Source organism: Ixodes scapularis, unplaced genomic scaffold, assembly GCF_016920785.2.
Source record: "Ixodes scapularis isolate PalLabHiFi unplaced genomic scaffold, ASM1692078v2 PGA_scaffold2__306_contigs__length_199485367, whole genome shotgun sequence".
Taxonomy (NCBI): Eukaryota; Metazoa; Arthropoda; class Arachnida; order Ixodida; family Ixodidae; genus Ixodes; species Ixodes scapularis.
Genome location: NW_024609857.1, coordinates 118337112 through 118346032, shown reverse-complemented (window position 1 = coordinate 118346032; position 8921 = coordinate 118337112). Strand labels below are relative to the sequence as shown.

The following is an 8921-nucleotide window of genomic DNA, read 5'->3' as shown; positions in this document are numbered from 1 at the left end:
GTAGTGGTCACTTAGTACTTCCAAGTTGATGCCTTTTTGCGTTTCGCAAAATAGTCAACAAATGGTTCTCAGAAAGAACTTGATAAAAGGTGCGGCGGCTGGCTCCCGATGTGTTTTTAACTAAATGAGTGCTTAATCGCTAGTCGGCGCGAACAGTGCAAAATCACCTCCGCGATCGAGACCAGTAATACCTAGAAAGTCGTCGACACTTCAACGTCAACGTAGTATGAATTACTATGCTATGAATTACAACCGCCTATGTGTGTTTGTTTTTGCTGACTCCAAGAATTTTGAAAAATCTTTGATGCACTTCGCGGCGAGAGTATACAAATATGCCATCAATCCTTCGTAAAAATTGTATAAAACAAATTAATTAAATACTTTGTCTGGCGGGCCAACCTCGGCAATTTATGAAATTATATGAATTTCAGCTGTTCCTTGAGCAGAAGTCGCAAGGTGGCAGACTACTTTGCCACACATTCGGTGCGGGGGGCCAAAAGCGCCACTGCAAAAGTAAAATCACTTAGTCTTGGCCCGCACGGTGACGTGCGAATTCCATCCAGCAATTGCCGAACCGCAATAGGGCGGAAGCAACGGTAACTGCAAGCTTCATTAGCAAAAGTAAATATGCGGCGTCAAGAAATACAACACCGCGCACGTGCACACCTAAGGTGAGACCACGTGATACACTCTTATGATTGCAAACCAATTTTTTTTCTACAGAAGCCTCCATAGATTCAACGAAACGAGGGTCAAAAAAGGCCGTGGCGCACGCTGTCGCAAAAGCTGTCCTGTCACGCTCCAGGCTTGTTGTTTAACAGTTTAAAGTTTGTGTACATCAAAAGTGGCTTGGAGACGCACTAACTCAGTAAAAAAAGAAAAAAAAAAGTTTATGAAGACGTGATTCTTTTTTGTTTGTGTTCACTATATCAACACTTATCAATTGTCACAAATTCGAACTAACATCTTCACTGCACGCGATTGCTTAGCGCGTCGCCTGTTCGAATCACCCTCGCTACGTCACATGAGAGCGCCCGCGAAGTGGCGCCACGAAACATCTCGTCGCCTATAATATTCGTGTAAAGCAGTAAGCGAGGAAGAAACTGATAAGACAACACCTCAGACAAGCGCCAAACTCGGTCAAATTATCTGGCATAAAATTAGTCAGCACGAGGGATCCGGAGAGGGCAGCACATAGCACAATGGCCGTCAAGAACTTAGCAAAACCAGAGCCTTTTATAAAAGGCTCTGGGCAGAACTATAGGAGACCAACCCGGAAGATGATTTCCGCGTGAGCGTAGCCGAGAAGGGGGAGGTGGGGGTAACACATGTATTCAGAAAGCAACGTACGTGTGTGGATGAAACCTTTTCTCTTCCGGCTCGGCTACTTAAAAGCGGGAGCATGTAGACGCTATCAATAACGTTTTGCCTAGTCACAAAACGATGATGTAGGAATCCAGCCCTCGGACATCAATGTTCTCGTCCTCAATATAACCCTTTTCCTGCAGCCGGCAACCATAAAGCAGACTTCATCGAGCGCATAAGACGTCCAACTGTTTACAGACAAACACGATGTTTACAAACAAGTTCGGGTTGGTCCACACCGGTTGTAGGCGCTGCGCAAAGCGCAAACACCCCCCCCCCCCCCCCCCCCCCCCCCCCCCCCCCCCCCCCCCCCCCCCCCCCCCCCCCCCCCCCCCCCCCCGAAACAAAGGGAAAAAAAACAGAGAAAACCCAGAAAGTCTGGAGAAGCAGACTGAAGAGAGAGAGCTTTCAAAAAATCATTTTTTAAACACCAAAATTGATCAAATACTGCTACTAAAAAAAAAAAGAAAACTTTTTCTGGAAACGCATAGAAAGAAACCGACAACAACATTAACGGGATGGTTAGGTAGCGAGACGCATTTTCAGTGAGTCGCGACTCTGAAAGATGCATCTATTTTGAGACGTCGACCCCGTAATAGAATGCTTCCAAAACGCTCCTGAAACAGCGAACTTCAATGCGGAGCGCAAGTTGGTCTGCTTTATGCGCAGGGGTTGCGGTGACTTCAGAACGTCGAGGTCCGATTGGTTCCGATTGGAGAGGTAGTGGGTAGACCTGAGGGAAGCTAGCATTGAGCTCTAAACGCTATTCCTCCGTTAGAGTCAATCAGAGCTCGTCGTTCTGACGTCACCGCCACCCGTGTGCAAAAAGCAGACGAACTTGCGCTCCGCATTAAGTGCACGAAGCCGCCGTCACATTGCTCCTACATTATACAGAAGAGGGCAGGGTGCTCGCTGCAGGCACAATGACAAAACTCTCTGCGGACACGCTGGTTCGAAGAAATGTTTGCTCGATACATCTTAGAACACGTCTTCAGACGGGTTTTGTACGACTAGCGTGACGGAACCACCGTACAAAGAAAAATTGAAGTTCGTCTGGTCTTCCGGATTGACAATGTTTGCCCGAAAGAACGAGACGGCAAGCGTTTTCAACATCTCTGGCATGTCTGATTGCGACAGAATAACAAGCTGGGAAACGTAACTAAACACAAAAAAAACACGATGATGGAAGGCGTAGAGCTAGAGTGTGACTATTTCGATTGTCAGGCATTCAGTAAAAGTATATTTTTTGTGTATAAGTACGCGTAGCAGAGCGCGTTGGATAAACTCTAGTTCACACTGAAAGAATAAAAACATTGAAATGGACGAAGCACAGACACTCACAGTTGTTTCAACGAGCAACGACATATTTATATGATGCTCATCACGCTACGAAAACCACTTTCGTCACAGAGGAAATCAAGAAAGACGAAAATACTAGAAAAAAGATACTACGTAGAAAAAGATAAAGGTAAAGATAGCTGAATTTAATTCCCTCTGGAGGGAGAAGAAAAGTGAAGGAGGCTTTTTCTGTGATAACTCTGGCGCCTGGAATTCCAGCTCCGTTGTCGATAAGGACTGCGAAGACTCTGAAACTCGTTTATTTCAGTGTTTTTATTCCTTCTGTGTGAGCTATATGATGTATATACAGGCGCTTTACTTTTCGTGTATAATTTCTTTCATTGGTTTGTTGATGTTGAAGTGTGACAGATTCTCTCTTTTTTGTTCCTTTTATTTAAAAGGCCACTGTCTTGTGGATGATTTTAATGTTGTAGCATACTCGCATTTATTATATTGCTCAACGGAGACATGTTCTGTAGTTTTCAATGTGCAGTTTCTTTATATATATATATATATATATATATATATATATACACAACACGGGCACTTCACGTCATCGTACGTGGTCTCCGAGGAGGATATAAAGGAATATGTGCAGATGAATGAACCGTACTTAATCCAATGAATCAGAGAATCCAAGTTTTCAGGAACCCGCCGAAAGCCAAAAAACGGCGGAGCCAGGATCCTGGCTCCGCCGTTTTTTGGCTTTCGGCGGGTTCCTGAAAACTTGGATTCTCTGATTCATTGGATTAAGTACGGTTCATTCATCTGCACATATTCCTTTATATATATATATATTTAATGATACGTGAAATTGTAATTAATGTTGAGCAAATATTCTGTTCATTGACTTGTTTTGAATCGCTTTGGTGGACCGCAACATTTATTTATATTCAATGGGTCATCTTTGTTGTTTTGCGCTGCTATCAGGCACCTAGCCTTTTACTTCCCCCCCCCCCCCCCCCCCCCCCCCCCCGGGGGGAGCGGAAAATTCCGCGAAACATATAAAGGAGACAATTACTCCTCAGACAGTGTCCGTGGACTGTGCTTCGTATGGCGCGTTAGATTTGTGACCACAGCCTGAGAGAAGTGCAGACGTACGGTGCAAAAGAGAGTGGTCTTGCTGGCTCGAATCAGTCACATTGTTTCCCGACGCAGAGTGGCGCGTTGGGAGCTGACCCGTAGCCCCTTTTCCCCCGTCTCTCGCAGAATCGGTCCCGGCTAGTCAACTAGCTTCCGAGGAACATCTGCCTTCTGTGAAGGTGTGCGTCGAAGAGTCGTCCTCAGCCGTGCTGCAGCAGTGAGCCTCTCCCTCGGAGTGGTGCGAAGCTTTCGTCCATTTGGTCGTCCGTTCCAAATTCCCCTCATCATGCGCCCCGGCGAATCTCCTGCCATTCCCCAACGGTAAGCGGCTTTTCTGTCCAAATGTCTCGTTTGCGTCTTTTTTTTTTTTTGAGACTGGAACGCGTTTGCGATTGGTGTCTTTTGCCGCGGTCTTAGATGTAGTCCTTCGATTTTTTGCCCAATGACGTCATAAAAACTTCCCGCTGTTGCCGTCCGCGATTCCTCTGCTGTGCCACACAGCAGAGGAAGTGGACTTAAGACGCCTGTTCAGCTGCAGGTCGCTCTCTACCCTGGCAGTCCACGGAAGCTTCAGCAGCCGGGATTTTGAACGCCACCACGACAGCGAAACTCGCATCCTCTTCTGCTTATTTTGTTTCCAAAACTTCTACGTCCAACCGCCAGGATCGCGACATCCGACAGCATGACACTCCGGCTTTTGTGGCGTCATTTGTCGCCACTTCGGGTCGGGATTATATATCGAAGCATTGGCGATCAAGGGCGCTAAACACACCGGTCCGAGACGCGTTCAGGGCACCGTATACCTTCGTTCGTACGTTCCGCATAAAACCACTATGCGGATCTGATATCGCGAAAAAAACTTTTTCCGATCCTTCAGAGATGCCAGGACAACCCTAGAGAGAGGAAAACGATACCGCCCGGACTTCCTGACAGCGTCTTTACATCTGAGGCAGTCCCATTTTTATCGTAACTGTCGCCAGGTGCGCCCACTCTGCGCTAAGCTCCAAAATGGCGGCGCCCACAAGGTAATCCGAGAATGGGCTGCTGAATACTTCGAGCATAGCACATTTCCTATTTTTGGTTGAGCCTATTTGCATTTTTTTTCTCAATTTCTTAGACGTGCATTTAAAGGGAAGATGGGGCACTTCTACATTTGAGAAAAAACGCTTGAATTGCGTTCATTTGGCCTTTAGATTAACAGATATCAAAATTATATTTCAATGCGACGCGCCGGAGAGCCACAATAGCAATTTCAAAATAGGGCTGAAGCCCCGCCCCCCTAGCCTTGGGCAGCCAAAAGATCCGTCGATGACGTCACGGACAGCGACTGTTTTTCGCGTTTTCTCGCACTTAACAATACTTACGCAGCAAATGGTTTGGGTATTCGGGTTCACGGGGTAAAAATACACTAGAATTCACTTCTAACTCATTTTTTCCAAGAAGCTCCGTAGCTTCCCTTTAAGTGTCTTGAGAACACAATTTTTTCATATAAGAGAGACAGAGAGAGAGAGAGAGAAAGAGAGGGAGAGAGAAGAGAGAAAAAAAGGGGTGCTAATAATGCGCGAGCTCCGCGTTTATTAAAAGACGAAATCTAAAATTTGGAATATTTTTTCTTTATTCTGTTCAATGAAAGTTTGGGGCAAATAAAACTTCATTATATTGGTTTGTGGATATTGTTCTTAAGAATTTATCATCTGACGAAGGACGCTGCGTCATAATAGAGCAATGCAAAACACACGGTCGTTGGATGGGACCGTCTTATTTGCAGATTTAAATTCTAGTTTTGTTTATAATATATTAATCTAGAAGTACAATAGTAAAATAAAACGAATAAAAAATTTTAAAATATCAATAAAATTAAAAATGGCAACGAGTTTTTACACTGTCTTAAAAGCTTACGTTCATTAGTCGCCGCTGATAAGGAAGGATCTTGGGAATATTAGTGGCTTCAAAATGTACATTTCCGCCACTTCTACTCTAACGTACATCCAGGAGATAATTTAAAAAAAATTATTTGCTTATCTTTATTTTTCACTTTTCGTGACACAATCTCGGGCTCCAGATGAATCCGTTTATTCATGTTTCCACCATACCCACCGAGCAATGAAGATCTGTTTAACAGGTAGCGCCATCTTACGCAGAATAGCTTTTAATTTTGAATGTCGGTTCAGACATACATAACAGCAGTATATATACTCCGCCGCACCTTACAATGGACCGCAGTGGACGGCACGTGCCATCATAGCCACTCGAGCGCTGTGAGCGTGTCACGTGACTTCGCAGCCCGCGCTTGTACCTGTGCTCCTCCCAAAGGTCATGTGACTCGCGTGAGACTTTTGATTGACTTTGGTAGTTCGTAGCGTCTTCACGCGGTCGATCCTAAGAGGAAACGAAGTTTAGGCACAGCTCTCATGCAGTACTAACTTTAAAGTAACTTTGCACTTATGCAGCCTTGCGTTAGCGTTCTATCCCTTATTTAGAGCTAGGTAGTGCCATTTCCAGCTCTGACTACTAGGGCCTAGGAAGTCCCGGAAGCAGCCATTCGACCCGATCCCGTGCTTAAACGCCCGAGCTCCGTTCCCAACTCCGACGCAGCGCTTGTGTCCAACCGTTCGGTGGCGTGACCTTTCCTTACCACCAGCTGCGCGTATTTGCAGCCAACCTAGAGTAACTGAACGGAACATGTACAATTTCTTCAGTCAACCGAGGCACCTCCTGTTCACTGCTGTGGTACATCCATATTAAGATGTTTCTCCCCTTCTTTTCTTTCTGATTTCAGAAAGGCGACTTTCGAAGCCGAAAGCCGCAAGATGTCCGGCTTCAAGTCGTTCTCTAAGGACCCCCAGTCCCCTTTCAAGAACAACAGCTCCACCGACCAGAAGAAGACCGAGCAACCACGGAACCCCTGGGGTCCCACCTTCAAGGACCGCCAGCACTTCGTGGACATGCATTTCAACTGAACTGAATCTTCGGGGCAGGGGCCCAACACCTCCTATTTAACGAGGCCCTAGTGCTGCCCTCACTACGTCATCCATAGTAGGCCAACGCGGAGCACCGATTAGACAGAAGTGTTATGTCTCCGTCCGGCTGAGCCTCGTGTCCTCACTGATGGTACACTGGTCCCTGCCGAACACTGACCCAGCACTCACTTTCAATCTGTACTCCGCCCTGGCCTCCGTTTGGTGACAGAATTCAGCACCAAGGCCTCGTTACCTAGGACGCGATGGCGGGAGGCGCTTCCCGAGCCCCGCACCCCTCTTCCGACTTCCGTTAGGGGCTTCGCAAATGAGACGCATCGCTTTCGCAGCACCTGTAGGGAGGTGCCTTCTGTACCCGTATTTGCTACGAGCTTGCCGCACTGGTGACGATGATTACTTTGATGTCATATTTACAAGTTATACTTGTGTCTGTAGAATCTCTGTGTAGGTGTTTTCTAAACAAATATATGGTACTTATATACCGTTAATGAACAAAGATATTGTATATCCTAACTTTTTTTTTCGTTTCTACTTCTGTTTAATTTACAATAAATTCGGCCTAGTGCCTTCACTGCCATATTCATTGGCGCCGACTCCTTTGGGAATCGCAGTCCGCAGGATACGCCCCTTCCTCGCCCCCCCCCCCCCCCCTCCTCTTCCTTTTTTTTCCAACAAGTTTGGTCATGTTATTAATCGGACAGTGCTGGCGCACTTCCGGTCTGCGTATATTTAATAATATGATAAGCATCATTCTTTGCATCTAGGTGTGAAACAGTTCTGGCAATATTATATGCGACAATTTCTCGAATATAGGACATGCCAGGTACCATCAAAATGTTCCTAAACTAGTTTACTCAGCCATGGGAATATGTCCAGCCTTCGGCCCTTCTCTCAGTGTTACATGGGTAGTGACTTTCATTTGTCATAGCACCAGGGGGCGTCGTCCTGTGTATATTTGGAGCCGCGCTGCACGAATCTTCGTGACCACGGGCACGAGCATATTGAAGATTTCAGCGTGGATTGGAAACCAGAGCAAATAAGTAAAGAGCAAACATGTGATTCTGCGCTGAACATGGAAAATCTAAAAAAGATACCTTTGAAATAATTCTTAAAGCTTTTGATCAAAAAGCAATGAGTCGTGCGAAGGGCTTTGAGTGGCATTCGTCCCTCAAGAACGGCATAACACCATCAGAAGACGAAGAAAGATCGGGGAAAGCTCCTGGAAACACAACCTTTAAAACTTTTCGCATAATTTGGAAACTGATTGTGCAAAAGGATCGTCGGGTTAGTATTCAGGAGGTTGTTCACTTCGCCGAACAGGGCAGGGCAGGGCACGGCTCATACGGAACAGTGCAGGCAATTCTCACGTATGAACGGTCGCCGTTTTGAAACCGTGAACGCAACCTAGTGCGAATCGCAGAACATGGCACGCTTCAAGAAAATGTCTGTCGAGGAGCTTTCTAATGGTAGCAAAAGAGCTGAAGCGCTGTAGTGCTGCACAAGGGGTTCTCTTTGAATGAAATATACATTACTTATTTATTTATTTATTGTAGAGCTGGCTTTTGAAATTTTGAGATAGCACCTCGTAGATTTCATGTAGCGAATACTGCAAAATATTGTCTAGCTCAAAACCGGAAGTGTGTGATGGGAGCTGCGGGGGTCCTATAATGGTCGCCGATTTACTTCAGAATTCAATCACCACACCAATAGACACACCTGAGCTGGTAATCCAAATAATTAAGTCGCTTAACTTTTTAATTTTGTTCTCACCGAATTTTTTTATAAAATATTTCAATGGACGCACAGGGGATGTGAAAAGAGATATTGGCACATGTTTGTTAATACGGAAGTACACCTTGTTCCCGAAAATTTACGGGAACATTATTTGTGTGAGTTGAATGCCGCGGAAGCATTCAAGCTTCCTCAGCGTTGAACACTTCCGCAGTATTCAACTCCAGCACTTCCTCGTAAACAAAAAAAAAAAAAAAAACGCAACGTACTTTGTTTTATACTGCCTGCGCTATCTCAACATCTTTCTACATGTCCTGTCACGCCAATAGTAAACGTGGCGAAATTTGAATGTCTGAATTTAGAGACACTTAATAGCGTGCCGAGAGGAGCAAAGCCTGAGTATTCAGAAAGTATTGTTTTGCCTGG

General features: G+C 45.6%; 1 long non-coding RNA gene across 1 annotated transcript; it reads left to right on the top strand.

Moving 5' to 3' along the window:
- Nucleotides 1-3910: 3910 nt before the first annotated feature.
- LOC121836394 lies at nt 3911-7343 on the top strand. The gene is made up of 2 exons (XR_006077912.1): nt 3911-4107; nt 6566-7343. It is a non-coding gene; the product is annotated as an uncharacterized LOC121836394 (long non-coding RNA).
- Nucleotides 7344-8921: the final 1578 nt, after the last annotated feature.